Source organism: Budorcas taxicolor, chromosome 3 (assembly GCF_023091745.1).
Source record: "Budorcas taxicolor isolate Tak-1 chromosome 3, Takin1.1, whole genome shotgun sequence".
Classification (NCBI taxonomy): Eukaryota; Metazoa; Chordata; class Mammalia; order Artiodactyla; family Bovidae; genus Budorcas; species Budorcas taxicolor.
This window is the reverse complement of record NC_068912.1, coordinates 19656214-19674712: the sequence shown is the minus strand read 5'-3', so window position 1 is coordinate 19674712 and position 18499 is coordinate 19656214.

Genomic DNA, 18499 nt, shown 5'->3' with positions numbered 1-18499 from the left:
GTCCTGGCATGTCTCTTCAACACTGGAATCTTAAGAACTTGACTGATGCAGTAGGCCCCTGCATTTCTGTAGGGAGTATCTTCCACGCTGTGGCGTGCATGTGTCTTCCCGAGGCTTTTAGAGCTGTGCCAGCTCTTCTTGCTCATCCTGACCGATCGGCGTGATGTCATCAATGCAGTAGACCAAAGGGTGCTCCGCAGGATGTCCACACAGTCCACATCGCTTCTGACTAGACAGAGTGGATCCACAGGACCCTGGACTTTGACTGGGACTCTACTTACCACCTGACTCACACAGGGTCCCACCCCAGCAGTGGGGTAAGGATGATGCTTTGGGTCTCCAGGGGTCAATGTCAACTGAGATTCTGTGTCCCACAGTCCTCAATATACCAGGGGGTTCTTTCCTATCTTTACAGTCACCTGAGTAAATAGTCATTAGCCCCTTTCTGGAAAGACTGGGGAATCACTACAATATATACGTACTGTGGTGTTGCCAGTCTTGGAGACATGGACATCTCTTTAATCAGTGAATTCTGGGTCTGGAAACTGACTAAGGCTGGGGAACTAGATAAGAGATCATCATTTCTTTTTATTTACTGGGATCTCCATCTTGAGTTTCTGCTCATTTATGTTTGCTTTCTTTTGATTACATATATTCAGTAATACCCTTGTTTTGACTGCCCCTAGGGATGCCATGTTCTATTAGCCATCTACACAACTCCTTGTGTCAAGCTCCTGGGCTGTCACTATGACCTTGCTAGTCCTTAGGATCATTATAACCCCCAGCCTACTGGCAGTTAAATGTTGCCACTTGGCCTCTATTGCTTTGGGACCCCATTATCCCTGTTGCTGTTGGAGAGCCAGGCTGCGACAGCATCTTCTCTTGCTAGCTCTGGTTTGCAGAAAAAAACTGTCACGTGAGTGTATGTTCCTCGGTTCTTTGTCTCGTCACAACAAAGATTTGGAGCGACGGACATTAAAGTCCTTAGCGCGTCACAGCTCTCGGGTCTTGGACAAACCGTGTTATAGCTCTTAGGCAAATCAGTGTTACAGCTCTATTTTATTTAGAAGGTAGCAGGAGAATCCATCCTTGAAGCATGAGGGCATGTCAACCCAAAGACTGGAAGAGAAGAGAGTGGAGGAGCACGTGGGAGAGGGGGAGAGAGAGAGGGGGAGAGAGAGAGAAAGAGTGCACGCATGCAGGAGAGGAAGAGAGAGAGAGAGAGAGCACGTGCACGCGGGAGAGAGAGAGCGAGCGCTTTGGCTCCTCCTTTTATATGTTTTTGCCTCCACCTGGGCCTGCCCTATGCAAATTGGGCTTAGCCAGGAGTGCTGTTCGTTCTACCTGAAGTCTTCACTCTGGTCCTCAGACCTTCTTTGGTTCTATTTTCGCGGGCTTTTCCCTTCCTTGTCTTTTAGCCACCGCCATTTTGGACTCCTTTTCCCTATTCTACCTACCTAACAAAAACCAACACCGAGCTTCTTAGTAATGCATGACTCCTCTCACCAGCACATTCCTGATGGCACTGGTAAATGGACTGTTCTAGCCCACTCCAGTATTCTTGCCTGGAGAATCCCATGGACAGAGGAACCTGGTGGGCTACAGTCCATGGGGTCACAAAGAGTCTGACATGACTGAAGTGAATTAGCAGACTGAAGTGGATTAGCATCCACGTGGACCTTCCATGGAACATCCTTTGGTAGGGTTTTTGGCCTCTTATCATTGACTCTGGCATGATCAATCATTTCACTGAGCCATTTAATCCTTTCTTCCCCCAATTGCTGTGGCAATCCAGGCAACTGAACTTCACTCAGCAAAGGTTATCACATTCTCCATGTTCCTAGGAGCCACTGAGCCAGGTCCTTAAGAGGAAGTTAAATTCTATCGCAGGAGAGGGGTGGGGTGGTCCCAGTCAATAAGCTCTTCTTTACCCAGTCTTGTATTGCAGCCCCTTGATTAAGCACCACCAAAAATCCACTTCTATAGATTTTCCCCAACTCTTACAGTTCATATTGGTCAGTTGTCACAGCTACTTTGGGGGTATGTCCTTTTTTTCCCTCATCAGGACCAGTATGTCCCACTGGACTATGCTGTAACTTAACCCTAATAAGATCCTGGCAGTCAAGAGAGGAGGTGGAGACAAATTCTGAGGGCATGGGGGTGGAGGTGGCGGGAGGCCTCTGCAGTATCTTTCCACATGGAGGGAATGCTAGGTCCTAATAGGAAAGGGTGGGCCCCCTCTTAAGGCACTGAGGAGTTCAGAAGATTGTAGGGAGTCAAAAATCTTTGAGGAAACCCCCTAGATACCTCCATTCAGTGTGTCAGGGTCCTGGGTTTTCCTAACTAGGATCCTGACCTTGAGTACAGATCTGCCTCCCAGAATTCTCAAGTCCTGAGTTTGGTCTTCAGCATTTTTTCTTTTTTCTTTCCTCCCCCACTGCAATAGATAAGGGCCTCTTTGTAACCCATCAAAGAGGCTCTCTGGCCTTCACAGTCTATTTTCAATGTTTGGTAACTGCTCTCAGCTTTTCATTATCTTTTGGCAGGGCTCAACACTACTTAATAACAGTCAGCCCATTCCATTGTCCTTGGATTCACTGCTATCCCTCCGCTACCACATATGTCTGAATTGTTGCACCATAGGAATATTTTCCTGCTTCACCATCAGTGAAAGTTTTAGCAATTGGATCGCCTTCTTGTCTCAGAGACTATCTATCTGTACCTCCACAAACTATCCAGGAGGGGTTCTTTTTTTAAGGTTCAGTGAGGCAAAATGGCAAAATGGTTGTCTGAGGAGGCCTTACAAATAGCTGTGAAAAGAAGAGAAGCCAAAGGCAAAGGAGAAAAGGAAAGATAAACCCATCTGAATGCAGAGTTCCAAAGAATAGCAAGGAGAGATAAGAAAGCCTTCCTCAGTGATCAGGGCAAAGAAATAGAGGAAAACAATAGAATGGGAAAGACTAGAGATCTCTTCAAGGAAATTAGAGATACCAAGGGAACATTTCATGCAAAGATGGGCACAATAAAGGACAGAAATGGTAAGGATCTAACAGAAGCAGAAGATATTAAGAAGAGGTGGCAAGAACACACAGAAGAACTATATGAAGGAGATCTTCACAACCCATATAATCACGATGGTATGTATGATCATTCACCTAGAGCCAGACATCCCAGAATGTGAAGTCAAGTGGGCCTTAGGAAGCATCACTACGAACAAAGCTAGTGGAGGTGATGGAATTCCAGTTGAGCTATCTCAAATCCAAAAAATGATGCTGTGAAAGTGCTGCACTCAATATGCCAGGAAATTTGGAAAACTCAGCAGTGGCCACAGGACCAGAAAAGGTCAGTTTTCATTTCAATCACAAAGAATGCTCAAACTACCACACAATTGCACTCATCTCACACGTTAGTAAAGTAATCCTCAAAATTCTCCAAGCCAGGCTTCAATAGTACATGAACCGTGAACTTCCAGATATTCAAGCTGGATTTAGAAAAGTCAGAGGAACCAGAGATCAAATTGCCAACATCCACTGGATCATCAAAAATGCAAGAGAATTCCAGAAAAACATCTATTTGTGCTTTATTGACTATGCCAAAGCCTTTGACTGTGTGGATCACAACAAACTGTGGAAAATTACTCAAGAGATGGGAATACCAGACCACCTGACCTGCCTCTTGAGAAATCTGTACACAGGTCAGGAAGCAACAGATAGAACTGAACTTGGAACAACAGACTGGTTCAAAATAGGGAAAGGAGTACGTCAAGGCTATCTATTGTTACCCTGCTTATTTATCTTATATGCAGAGTACACCATGAGAAACACTGGACTGGATGAAACACAAGCTGGAATGCAAATTGCCAGGAGAAATATCAATAACCTCAGAGATGCAAATGATGCCATCCTTACGGCAGAAAGCAAAGAAGAACTAAAGAGCCTCTTGATGAAAGTGAAAGAGGAGAGTGAAAAAGATGGCTTAAAACTCAACATTCAGAAAACTAAGATCATGGCATCCGGTCTCATCACTTCATGGCAAATAGATGGGCAAACAGTGGAAACAGTGACAGACTTTATTTTCTTGGGCTCCAAAATCACTGCAGATGGTGATTGCAGCCATGAAATTAGAAGCTGCTTACTCCTCGGAAGAAAAGCTGTAACCAACATAGACAGCGTACTAAAAAGCAGAGACATTACTTTGCCAACAAAGATCCATTTAGTCAAAGCTATGGTTTTTCCAATAGTGATGTATGGATGTGAGAGTTGGACTATAAAGAAAGCTGTGTGCCAAACAGTTGATGCTTTTGAACTGTGGTGTTGGAGAAGACTCTTGAAAGTCCCTTGGACTGCAAGGAGATCCAACCAGTCCATCCTAAAGGAAATCAGTCCTGAATATTTGGAAGGATTGATGTTGAAGCTGAAACTCCAATACTTTGGCTACCTGATGCGAAGAACTGACTCACTTGAAAAGACCCTGATGCTGGGAAAGACTGAGGGCAGGAGGAGAAGGGGATGACAGAGGATGAGATGGTTGGATGGTATCACTGACTTGATGGACATGAGTTTGAGTAAGCTCTGGGAGTTGGTGGTGGACAGGGAGGTCTGGTGTGCAGCAGTCCATGGGATCACAAAGAGTCAGACTCGACTGAGCGACTGAACAGAACTGAACTTCAAAGTCACTTCAACATGTCAAGCTGTTTGCAAGTCTCTGGACTGTAGTCCACCAGGCTCCTCTGTCCATGGGATTCTCCAAGCAAGAACACTGGAGTGGGTTGCTATGCCCTCCTTCAGGCGATCTTCCCGACCCAGGGATCGAACCCACGTCTCTTACATCTCCTGCATTAGCAGGTGGGTTCTTTACCACTAGCACCACCTGGGAAACTACCCAATAAATCTCGTGCACTCCTAAATTTGTCTCAGCATCTGCTTACCAGACCACCTGAACTGACTCACTTGGTTCCAGGACAGGTCTGAGAAAGCAGACAAGATGGAGTTTGGGAAATATATTATTCACCACCTGGCTGGCAAAAAGAACCCCTCCTGGGCACTTCCCTGGTAGTCCAAGGGTTAAGACTCCTCATTTCTAATGCAAGGGGTACAGGTTTGATCCCTGGTCAGGGAACTAGATTCCACATTCTGTGGGTGGCCAAATAAATAAGTAAGTTCTTGCCTCACAGCTCAGTTGCTCAGTCGTGTGTGACTCTTTGTGATCCCATGGACTGCTGCACACTAGACCTCCCTGTCCACCAGTTATCTGTGGTTATCTGAATTATTAAAACCTTTTTTGTATACTTCTGTGTATTCTTGCCACCTGTTCTTAATATCCTCTGCTTCTGTTAGGTCCTTGCTTTTCTGTCCTTTATTGTGCCCATCTTTGCATGAAATGTTCCCTTGGTATCTCAAATTTCCTTGAAGAGATCTCTAGTCTTTCCCGTTCTGTTGTTTTCCTCTATTTCTTTGCCCTGATCACTGAGGAAGGCTTTCTTATCTCTCCTTGCTATTCTTTGGAACTCTGCATTCAGATGGGTATATCTTTCCTCGTCTCCTTTGCTTTTTGCTTCTTCTCTTTTCACAGCTATTCATCCCCAAGGAAAAGAAATGCAAAAAAGCAAAATGGCTGTCTGAGGAAGCCTTACAAATAACTGTGAAAAGAAGTGACTTTGCACAAAGGCACAAAGATATAGGGGAATGAAACACGAATGGGTAAGTAAAGTTTTCAGATGGTGATCCAGATTTGATAACTGAAAGAAAAGGAAGTAGGAAGGAAAATCGGGCAAAGAGAATCTCAAACCATGATGCAGATAGAGCCTCCAAAGTTGCAGTTGACCCAATGGGCTAAGAGCAAGGCTTAGAGAAAGGCTTAAGAGAACACTGAGCAGAAATGATCAGTGAGCAGAGAACAGTGAGCAGAACTGGCCAAGCCCTAATGCACACAGAGTGCCTAATCATAGGCTGAGAGCTGCTCAGGGGGAGTGGGGCCCCAGCTCTAACACTGCGAGTGCAGTCGCTCAGTTGTGCCGGACTCTTTGCGACCTCATGGGCTGTAGCCCACCACTCTCTTCTGTCCATGTAATTTTCCAGGCAAGAATACTGGAGTGGGTTGCCATTTCCTTCTCTAGGGGTTCTTTCCGACCCAGGGACTGAACCCAGGTCTCCTGCATTGCAGGTGGATTCTTTACTGTCTAAGCCACCGGGGAAGGTGATAGCTCCTAAGATTACGTCACTGAAGGCTGACGGCTAACAGCACTCTGGCAGTTGAATGGCATGTTTTTCTTAAAGGGAGAGCTGAGTTACATTTCTCTGTGGCTGCTGCCTCAGGTGTTTTGTTTTTGAGTCCAGTGCTCTGTCCGTGTGTCATCTCGCCTCTGTATTTAAGACATATACTTTGAAAATAGTTCAGATAAAGAGCCTAAGTAAATTAACGTGAGACTCTGCTGAAACTCTTTGCCACAATGTACTGTGAGAGAAAGTGGGGCTTCGGGAAAGTGTGTATAGGTTTAAGCGGTCTAGCTTCTGCCTCCTTCACTGATGAGGAAAGGAAAGGAGGGTGGGAGGTGGAATCAGCTGTTGTTTGGGTGTATGGAAGAAGGCTGGTTCTCTCCTCAGAATGGCGATTTACCAGCTCAGAAAAAAAAAAAAGTAAAAAGTATGCAGAAGGAATCTGTTCCATTTAATTTCCATTGGAATTGCAAGTATGTAGCCTTCTTGCTCTATTTTTCTTTTAAATGATACTCATATTTTGAACGTATGCTGGAGACTGAACATACTGGAATTTCATTGCTCAGAGCATTGGAAGCTGGGACTGATGAAAGGGTTTGAGGTTAAGGAGTCACGTCACAGGCTGGGAGAGAAGTCTTTCCCTTATCAGGAAGTGACTCTGATTAGACCCAAAATGTTGCTTGGAATTCTTTGTCCCAACCAGCTACCTTGTTATATATCAGATATTGTTACACATATTCATGTTTCCAGCTGATAATAAAAGGAGGAGCTGCAAGACCAACATGACTTTTTCCTTCCAAGGAGCACAAAAGAAACAATATAATTAAGGAATTTTAGAATTATCTTAATTTCTCAGAAGAAACTGAGCTCCAGATTTAGGAAATTTGGCTAGGATTATATTACTCCTGCCTGGAAAATCCCATGGACGGAGGAGCCTGGTAGGCTGCAGTCCACGGGGTCGCTAAGAGTCAGACACGACTGAGCGACTTCCCTTTCACTTTTCACTTTCATACATTGGAGAAGGAAATGACAACCCACTCCAGTGTTCTTGCCTGGAGAATCCCAGGGATGGTGGAGCCTGGTGGGCTGCCGTCTATGGGGTCACACAGAGTCGGACACGACTGAAGTGACTTAGCAGCAGCAACATAGCTTTTTCAGACTCAAAATTAGAATACAGGTTTCTTGACTCCTGACTCATGCTCTGCCTCAGTGATGTCCGCTCATAAAATCTCTGTGGACAGAGTGGAAGATGTGGGTCAGAAGAAGTGAAATATCTCTGGGGGACTCTTGGCAATCCTGAGCGCCAAGACTGGAAGAGTGTATCAAGTGAGTATATGAAGTGACCATTTCTTATCTTCCCTAACAACACCCATAATAGAAATTTTACTCAACCAGGAAAAGCCCTAAGCATGAGTGCAATTACATGTTACTGCTGTTGAAGAGCAAAATATTTGTAATGAAAGTTGTAAAGAAATGATGAGTAATGTGCTAAAAGGACATTCCTCCCTTGATCTCTACTCTAGCGCAGGGCTTACCAACTCAATCAAGACTTGCCATTGCATTCATCATCCCAACCTAGGTTCACCTTCTGAAGTACACCTTCACTTTCTTGTTCAAAATTCTACAGTAGCTCTCCGTGATCTATCAATAAAGCCCACATTCCTTACCTTAATACTCATAAAGAAAGTGAAAGTGAAAGTTGCTCAGCTGTGTCCTACTCTTTGCGACCCCATGGACTAATTCTCCAGGCCAGAATACTGGAGTAGGTAGCCTTTCCCTTCTCCTGGGGGATCTTTCCAACCCAGGGATCAAACCCAGGTCTCCTGCATTGCAGGTGGATTTTTTACCAGCTGACCCACCAGGGAAACCCAGGAATACTGGAGTGGGTAGCGGTTCCCTTCTCCAGTAGATCTTCCTGGCCCAGGAATCAAACTGGGGTCTCCTGCATTGCAGGCAGATTCTTTACCAACTGAGCTATGAGGGAAGCAAGGCCTTGAATAATTTACCCTACAATTTACCTTTCCGGTCTGTTTCTCAATACTCGTCAGTCCCTCTGCTCAGCCTGCAGGATCTCCTTCCAGTGTCCACAATAAACATTGTGCCTTCCTGCTCCAAGGGCCTCTCCCTACCCTTTCACCTACCTGTTTTTTTTTTTTTTTTTAAGGTCCATATTAGATACCTTCCCATTCTAGTTGAAAGGAAGACTTTTCAGTAGTATTTCACCTGTGCCATTCATTTGGCACTTTCCATACTCTTCCTTAGGCTTATGGGTAATTCCAACAGCTTCCAAACTTATTTACAAAGTCTCCAGGCCTCAGAATCACTCTGCTTGGGACTTCCCTGGTGGTCCAGTGTCTAGGACTCCATGCTCCCAGTGTAGAGGGGCAGGTTCAGTCCCTGATCGGGGAACTATATCCCACATGCCACAACTAGCAGTTCATGTTCCTCAGCTAACAGATCCTGCATGCCTCAACTAAGACCCAGCACAGCGAATAAGTAAACAAATAAATATGAAAATAATAATAAATAATTTAATTTCCCCATCAATCTGGTGGGCTAAAGTTATCTGACTCAGCTTCTGCAACTCCTCACGCCTTCATGTCTGGTCTTCCAATTTAAGTTCCAGAACACAAAATTTACCTTTTCTTCTATGTCCAGGCTTTCACTGCTCTCTATTTCTTGAATCTTGCTCGCTCTTCTGGCTTATTCTTAAAATACAACATAGTCTCTCTTTCTTGAAAACAAAACCAACATAAAACTTCCCCTTTCTTTCACCCTGTTTTTCTTTAAGTCAAGGTACATTTTCCTCTTTTCTTGATATACTTCTGTTATTGCAGTTTGCTCTAAGGGTCTGCCACTCTGCTGAAACCAACATGTAGAAGATCAGCCATAGTTTCTAAATCCCAAATTTCAGTCTCTTCTACTTAAACAACCCTCTTCTATGGACTTTTTCATCTACCTCTCTGCCTACTCCATCACTGGTTTTTATTTTTGCCTTTATCCACCTACTCCATACTTCTCAAGGTTTGTTCTTTGGTCCTGTTTAGAAATTTTCACATCTATGAGGATGATTCTTAGATCCGGTCTCTACCACTAATTTTATCTTCATTTCTAGTTGTCTGCTAGACTGTGTTTGTGTGTGAAGAAGTCTTTGGGCCTAGAAAAGAAAACAACAGTCTCAAAGGCCCCTGCTGAACCATAATTTAGGTCCCGCCCTGATGCTCCAGGCGAGTTGTATCTACCTGGGACTTATCACCCCCTGTCCAGAAACCTTCCACCCCCTACATCTGCCAGGGACTTATCACCCCTTGCCCAACTACAAATGCCATCTCAACTAAAGAATACCCAAAACATCCCACCTGACTAACGTTTCCCTTATTGCTTCCACAAACCTCCCTTTAAATATGAAGCTTCCCTGATCCCTCTTGTGCTCAGTCTGGTCTTTGGCCAACTGTCGCCCCTCCTTGCCTAAATAAAGGTAACCTACCTCCGTTGAGGTCGTCTCTCATCTTCTGCCTCGGCCTGAACTATACCTTACAGTGTGTGTGTGTCCCGCCTCCCAAGATGTAATTTCCAAAGCTAATTTATTTTATTCTTCCTCTTTTAGGTTATCCCCAAATCCCTTCTGTCTCCTGTCCTTTTAAGCTCAGCCAGTGGCATCACTCCTTTTCAGTTATTTACTTATCTTTAATTACTCTTCCTGTTGTAGCCTTCCTGCTGCTCCATTTAGGAACTGGGCACAGAATAATAGGTGACCCCCGAGACGACGATTTCAGCAGAGTTGTTAGTGGTAGTAGTGACAGGCTTGGATAACTCAAGAAGAACCGAGGAAAGAATTGTAGGATAAGAATTTGGCTCCAAATTCACTTTTCTCTCATGAAGCCTTCTCCAGTTTACCTATATCATTCTCTTCCATTCCATTTCACAAAAGTAAAATTGCCCTCTTGAATATATACCAATGTAATTCATTTCTTCTTCCTGGATTCTATGTTTTGCTCTAATTTTCTGCCTTTGCTGTATTTATAAACTGGGGAGAGAGAACACAAACTCTGAAAAAGGCCTTAGAGTCACCTTTGCCCGGTGTGTCTGGGAAGAGTCTCTCTGAGATTGTGTGCTTCCTTGAGGAACAGGTGACTATCACTGTGACTCAGAGTCCTCCTGGTTTTTCCCTGTAATCTGTATTCACACAGTTGGGGTGGGTGTCTCCTTTGTCACTAACTTTACAAGCACACTAAGTAGCCTAATGATTGAGGCGTTACCTTAGGAGAGTTTAGGTATTTCCATTTCCCAATATTTAGGACAGTTAAACAATCTTACATTTAAAAAAAAGAATCTCTTAAAAAACCACCCCAGGGGTTTGAAGGTACTTGGTCCTGAAGAGGCACTTCCTTTTCCGATCCCCAACCCCCTTGCTTTTCTTTTCTGTCCCACCCTGGGGCATGGGCCAGTTTGATGACTCTAATCCCCACCTTAAGCTTCCCTTGGAATGCAGATTTGCTTCCCAGCCTAGGAACCGGGAGATGGACTTTACTCTCCAGGACCTACACCTAGCCTTCAAAGCTTGGGGGAAGGGGAGGGAAATGAGCTCCCTCGAAAGCACTACACTGTCAGCAGCATATAGGATTCCTCTTCAACGCCAAATAGGTACACAATCAATATGTGTTGAATAAATGCGAATATCGGAACCTAGCAGCGCAAACTAAGTCTATCTCTTTTTCACATACCTCAACCATTAAAATCTCGAAAGTTAGCTTTCCCACTGTTTAACTGCAGCTAGTTGATTAGCCGGCATGTCTGCAGTTTGCGGAGCACCCCGACTTTACTGTTCCGGGTTGTGGGATCAATTTCCCCACTTCTCGAAACGCTAAAGCCTAAAATGGATTTACAATCTGGGGTTGAGATCCCCTTCTGTTTAGAATGAGAGTCATTCGTATTCCATGTAAATTCACCCCGCCCCTTCCCATTCATTCACTCGACAAATATTTACTAAGCGCCTAACAGATGCCTGTCCCTGTTGTAGGCATTTGGGATAAACCAGAGAACAAAACAAGAGATTTTTGCTCTGGTGGAGCTTAGAGTAGGGCGAGAGACGAACGACGAATACGAATTTTAGATTATATAATCTGGAAGGTGATACATACTATGAAGAAAAAGGTGCCAGGCTGAATGGTTTGTGGAGGCCAGGAGATTAGGGAGAAGAATCCAAGATTGGGATCCGGCTCAGGTTGGGAAAAAGGGAGACGGAGCTGAAGTGGAGGGGCTGCTGACGTCTGGGGACCGGGAAGGTATCTTCCGCAGGATGCCACGGAAGAGTATTCTGGTTTATGCGGAGGTAGGGGAAGGGCAGAAAGGAGTCTGGACAGAGGTTCCGGCCGAGAACCCGGCAGCCGAGGCACTGCTCCGCAGCTGAGGCGACAAGATGCTCTGGCGGGCGGCTCCCAGTCCAGCGCCCGGGCAGGGGCCGGTCAAGGGCGACCAGCCACTACGCCCCCAAAATGGCCTCCCGATGCCCCTCGCCGCCCCACCCCCGCCCCCGCGCTTCACCGCCCGCCGGCCCACGTGACCGCCGGCCCCTCCCGCCCACCCCGGCTGGCGACCCCGGGTCCCGGTCCCTGCGGCGGCAGCCCCGCCCCTCGCGGGAAACGGACCAACCGGAGGAAGGGTAGGGCGGGGCGGGTGGTGACGGCCAATGAAGGTGGAGCTCCGGAGGGGAGTAACAGGTTGGTGGGAGGGGGAGAAAGAAGGAGGGAGCGCCGAGGGACAGAGGGGGAGGGCCCGGGAGCTGATCGTGCAGCTCTCCCCGAGCCCGAGCCCGAGCCCGAGCCCGGGAGCGCCGAGCCCGGCTAGGGTGAGTGAACCGGGCGCGAGCGAGGGCACCTAAGAGGCAGGCGAGCCCTCAGGTGTACCCTTGAGGGGCGGGAGTCAAGGCGATCAGAGATACCCAGGGCACAGGTGCTGTGTTGGCGAGAGGAGGAGGGGAGGTCAAGGTAGGGTGGGAGTACTACTGATAAAGAGCTGGCTTCTGCTCTAAGATGCCAGACGCAGGTGCTTGGGAAGGTGCCAGGTGAGGGGCACCTGAGGCTAAGGCTATTCCCAGGGCATGAAAGCGTTTCAGGGCCAAGATATCTCTGGAGGTCAGACGCCAGTCCCTGGGGCAGAATTTCTCCTGGAGACCGGAATGGTAGGGGGAAGGGGTCAGTCTCTGTAGGGTAAAGGGGACTTGCTGTCTATGGTTCAGAGACGGAAGGGAGAGGGCGTGGAAAGGTGCTGTTTCTCTGAGGTTCTTTCCCCGACTGCCAGTCTGAGCCGGCTCTGATACCTCTCTTCTGGCTCTGAGATGGCTCTGAGGTGTGGAGTCTTTAACCTTTCACCTATGGGAGGAGACAGGTGCAATTAATGGACACAGAGGTAAGAGGGGAGGATACCCCCATCTCTTTGCTAGGTGTGAAACTAAGGCTTTCGACATTTGTCCTCCTTTGCTTTCTTGCCAGAGAGGATTTTTCCTTCTTTCTCTTGAGAGAGTGCTCTATGAGAGAGGGATTTGAGTAAGCACTGATCCCTAGGCCTACAAAATATGTAGAAATACTTTTTTCTAATGAGGCCTCTTTCTGGGGGCTAATGTCAAACCCTCCCTCCAAGCACACATACTTCTGGGGTTCTAGATGGAGCCGTTGGGTGAGGTTTGGGAGCCTAACCAATTTTCCTGATGCCTCTTGGAAATTCTCCAGTATTTGCTGAGACCCCACCAGGCATCCCTGACAGCTGGACGGTGGTGGCTGTCAGACTGGCGGAAAACACTGGTGCAGGAAATAAGCAGGGCTCCTCGGGAGACCCCAGGACTAGGAGATTCAGCACCTCCAAGTCTTCAGGCTGGATGAGAGGTGCACATGAGGGCCTAGACTAAACTTCTGAGGCAGATTTCCTTGCCTTAGGCGGGTGAGGGAACCAGAGCCAGCCATAACTTGGCCCCTTTGATGCCCTGCCTGAGGAGAGTTGTTGTAATTGGGAAATAATTAGCCACCGCTATGTAGTCGACAGGCTGCCTACACATGCCTCCATACCTCTTTTTTCATCCTGGGTATTTGGGAATGGGGGGCTGGCCCTAGGGGACTGCTAATCCCGAGATTTGCCTGACCCTAAGAGGATTCTGGCTTCCTAGAACCCTTCCTGCTTTCCCCAGGCTGACCTGCTTGTCACCACCCTTGTGGGAAGTGAGGAGAAGAGGAGGGCCGCTGGTTTTCTTCAGGCTAGGCAAGGGGAGAACTAAGAGCCAGGGAGGTGGCCCAGGTTATGTGGGATGTGGAATGCAACCTTGGGAACTCTCAAGAGGGAGGGGTAGAGGGAGACAGCCTTCCTGTCACACACTGGGCTGTCGGCTTTCTCTCACTCACCAGGCTCATTGTGTATCTGTTCGTGTCTCTGTTCCTCCTGCCTGTTCCCTTCCCACCTTCTGCCTTGGCATCTAAGCTGGACAGAGTCCCTGCCCCTGGTTTTGCCCCTCTGCCTTCTCTGTGGTGTGGAATTTCTCTGATCTGCTTCACAGACTGCCAGTGGAGTCTCCCTGGCCCTCCCCTTCCTCTTGCCTCTCAAACCTGTCCAGCCAGTTTGCAGGGGCCCAGTTCCTCATTGTGTCCCCCCCCCCGCCCCCCCTCCGCCACTGGCCCAGCAGCTCCAGCCTGGCGCTCAGGTTTGGCTGTTTCAGTGGACTGAGCCAGGAGTACACTTGGCAGGTTCTTTTTGGATCCTCAGTCAACCTTATCTCATTACCTGTATGAGAAAACAGGAGCCGAAAGATCAAGGTCACTGAGTGGTCCTTTTCTATTTTGTTTTCCTCGTTATCGCCAAGGGGAGTCTAATCAGTGTACCTCTAGTTTACCCATTTTCTGCATCTGCCAATTATATAGCATCTAGTATATTGCAAGGCCCTCTATATACCAGTTCTTCCTGGGCACACCCGAAACCACCCCACCCCCACTTCTGCCAGGAGTCCAGAGACCCTGTCACTGCTAGGTGGAAGCCAGACGCTTATGGCTGGGCCAGAGATGATGGAATTGGGGCAGGGCAGGCTAATGAGTAACTCAGGGAGAAGTGGCTGCCTGATACAGGTGCTGTGTCCGCCCCCTCCTCGCAGGCAGGAATGACAGGCACACAGATGAAGCTGAATTAACTTGTGGTCTAGTCTTCTTCCCAAGTCCAGTTGGTGAAGAGCAACCTGGGCACTCCCCTGCGGTGGGAAAAGCAGGGTCAGGCATCCGGTGAGAGCAGAGGCTCTGGGCTCCCTGTTGCCTGGCACTGGATCACTGTTTACCTGCCTCTGGCACTTACGCAAGACCTTGGAGCTGCCCTGCTCCCTGGACCCGCCCCGCTGTCCTCTGTAACTGAAGGCGGATAGGTTTCGGGTTTTCCATGTTGAATCATTTAGAGCCCTGCTTTCTGACCCACCTCAAAGATCCCTTCAGCCCTCCTGGCCCTGGATTCATATGTTCTGGGGCTGAAGAAGATTGAGTTTTGGGAGTCCCTGGGACCTAGGGGTAGGCTTAGTTCCACCTCTGAGCAACCTGATGCTTTTGGGTGGGCAAGGGGCTATGTATTCTCTGGGACTAGGCTGAGAACTCCTTGACCGGAATCTGGAAGATCAGTTGATATACTATCATGGTAGAGCCGCATCATGACTTCTGATAGCCGGCAGTCTAGGCACATTTGGTTCCAAAATTATGACTAAAGAGGGCAGGGAGTCCAGGCCAGGAAAAGGTTCTGTTACTGGGGCAAACAAGAAGTGGCTGTGTGGGATCCTTGGGACATCTCCCCACTGCTGTGTGAGTTCTCCTTGGTTCAAGATACAACTTTTAATAGATATATGTTGATGTCTACTATCTGGTAGACCCAGGGGACACAGGAGTCAGCTGAGAGCAATGTTTTTTTCCCCTCCAGGAGCTTATAATCGAGTGGAGGAAACAGGAAACATATTGTCACTCTGATAAATATATAATTGTGGTACATGTATACAATGGAATATTACTTAGCCATGGAAAGGGACTGAATTTGAGTCAGTTCTAGTGAGGTGGATAAACCTAGAGCCAGTTATACAGAGTGAAGTAAGTCAGGGAAAAATAGATATTGTATATTAATGCACACATATGGAATCTGGAAAAATGGTACTGATGGACCTGTTTGCAGGACAGGAACAGACGTGGATGTAGAGAACAGACTTAGGGACGTGGCTGGGAAGAAGAGAGCGGGATGAATTGAGAGAGTAGCACGGAAACACATGTGTTACCATATGTAAAACAGATCGCTCATGGGAAGTTGCTGTATAACGCAGGGAGCTCAGCCTGGTCCTCTGTGGCAACCTAGGGGAGTGGGATGGGGTAGGGCGTGGGAGGTAGGTTCAAGAGGGAGGGGACATACATATACTTACGGCTGATTCATGTTGTTGTATGGCAGAAAGCAACACAACATTGTAAAGCAATCATTCTCCAATTAAAAATAAATTAAAAAAATAAATAAACTGAGGCAAACTCATGAGGCCATCTGTGGAGCATATAATGTGCATCTGATTTAGTCTGTGGGAGGGAAGGGTCAGGAAAGGCTTCTCTGAGGAAGTGACATCCTTTTGTAAACCAAAGTGAAGCCAGGAAGGCCCCCTTGGAAGAAGCAGCATATGTGCAGGATAACATTTGTTGACAACTTTGTGACAGGCTTTTGCTGCTAGGTGTGTTCATGTTTACCATCTTGTCATTTTCCCTCTTTTTACTGAAGTAGAATCTAAGTAAATAAAGGGCAAAAAATCTTAAGAGTATAACTTAATAAGTTTTTATAGTTGCGTATACCCAAATAATTGTTATTGTCTAATTCTCATGGGCAGTTACCTTGTGAGGTAGTATCATTATGTCCATCTTACAGATGAGGAAACAGGCTTAGAAAAGTTGCGATTTGTCCAAGGTAATATACATTAAGTGAAGAACAGAAACGAGGATTCCAGGTCAGATTCGGAGTCTAGTCCAGAGCCTTTTCTATCGGATGAGTGGCTTGGAGAGCTTGTACCTTTGCCTTGTAGCTCCTTTTCTGGTCCCATTTCTTTTCTTTTTAAAAAAGAAGTATTTATTTATTTTTGGCCATCCTGTGTCTCCGTTGCTTCTTGAGCTTTTTTCTAGCTGTGCCGCATGGCCTTCTCATTCGCTTTCTCATTCCCTTGTTGTGGAAGATGGGCTCCAGGCTGCCTGGGCTTTAGTCATGTGGCTCCCAGGCTCTAGAGCACAGGCTAAGTAGTTGTAGCACATGGGCTTAGTGGCTCCACAGCCTGTGGGATCTTCCCAGATCCCTGAATCTGTGTCTCTTGCCTTGGCAGGTGGATTGTTTATCATTGAGTCTCCAGGGAATCCCTCTGCTCCTATTTCTTACTTGAATTCCAGCATAGGGTCCTACCAACTAAGTATCTTGCTTTCTGGGGCGTCTGAGTCAGAGGTTGGTTGGTCCAGAGAGGTTGGTCCACCCCATTGTCTGGACAGTGGAAGGATGGAGTCCTCAGGTTCATGGGTGGGCTTTGAGGACCTTTTGAGATGCTGTGCTAAAAGTTTGGGAGAGCTGTCACCTGGGGGAAGGGTGCATTGCTTTCACATTTTCTCAAATACCAAAAAGGTGAAGAACCATTGCTGATAAGGGGTTCCGCCCCTCTATATCTTCCTCTGGAGGGGAGGGACTGGGAATGTTAGGAATGCTCTTCCTCCAAGCCCTGTCTAACCTAGAGCTCTGCCCCTCCTTTCCTTGCTCCCGCTGGTTCATGGGCTTCTTAGCCCTTCTATAGTCCCTGCCTGAAAGAGGCCTTGCCAAGTTTCCTTGGCCCAGAGCTCTTCTAGGGGGTTGAATTGGGTATGTTTGTGTCTCTGGCACTTCAGAGGCTCCTCCTCCAGTTTGGTTCTAGGCCCTGGTGGAGGTTAGCAGAAGGGGCGGGGGAAGCTGGTTTTTTATTTGCTTAGAGGAGAAACTCTCCTCCCCAAGTTCCTGGAGCCAGCGCATACCTGGACTACATTCCATCTGCTGATTCTGGGCTTAGGCACTATGGACCCAGGGAGGCAATCTGCGGGTGGTCTTGGCCCTGGCCCTCAGATGGACAAGTCTGCCTGCCCTGGGGCCTCTTGGGCTCATCCCACATGGCCTGCGGGATCTCAGTTCCCCAACCAGGGACTGAACCCTGGCCCCGGCAGTGAAGCATGAACTTCTAACTCCTGGACCGCCAGGGAACTCCCTGGACTGGTACTCTGTTAAATGTTATTTAAATCTTTTCTTGAGTGGGCTTCCCTGATGGCTCAGATGGTAAAGAATCCTCCTGCAGTGTGGGAGACCTGGGTTCCATCCCTGGGTCAGGAAGGTCCCCTGGAGAAGGAAATGACAACCCACTCCAGTATTCTTGCCTGGAGAATCCCATGGACAGAGGAACCTGGCAGGCTACAGTCCATGGGGTTGCAAAGAGTTGGACTTGACTGGGTGACTAACACTTTTACTTTTTTCTTGAGTAGGCAGTACTCAAAAGGGACCAGCTTCAAAAGGTAGCAGATTCAAAAGGGACCAAAAAGTACTTTCCTGGTGGTCCAGTGGCTAAGACTATGTTCCCAGTGTAGGGGGCCTGGGTTCGATTCCTGGTCAGGAAACTAGATCTCATGTGTCACAGCTAAGATCCTGCATGCCACAGCTAGACCTGGCACAGCCCAGTAAATGAATAAATAATATAAATAAACAAAAAACCCCAAAGGGACAAAAAGATGTCTAGGAGAGAGCCAGTCATTCTTCCAGCCTTGTCCCCTATCCTCAGTTCCCCCACCCCTGATGCCGTCACTGCTATCGGTTTCTTTGAGTATCTTCCCAGAAATGGGATGACATACCCTGGGGTCTGCTGTATTTGAAATCAGCTCTGGGAATGGAGGCCCCTGTTCTCCACTGGGCTGGAGGCATTTGCATATGGGGGTTGTGCCTTCCTTGGGGTTGGGGGAAGCATACGGTAGTGCTATATGTATATGTGTGAAGATGAAGAAAAATCTTTAAATTTTGGCAAAGCCAAGCTCCTCAGGACTGTATTAGAGGAAAGGAATTCTTCTGGGTCAGTGGGTCTCAAAGTGTGGAATCTGGATGCGGCACCAGCATCACCTGGGAACTTGTTAGAAATGTAAATCTGCCCTTGGGGGCTACCTCCTGAGGCTGATACTCTGCAGGGGGTGGGGGGGTGGAGTCTGTGTTTTAACAGGTCCTTCAGATGATGCTGCTCCAATGAAGTATGAGAACCACTATTT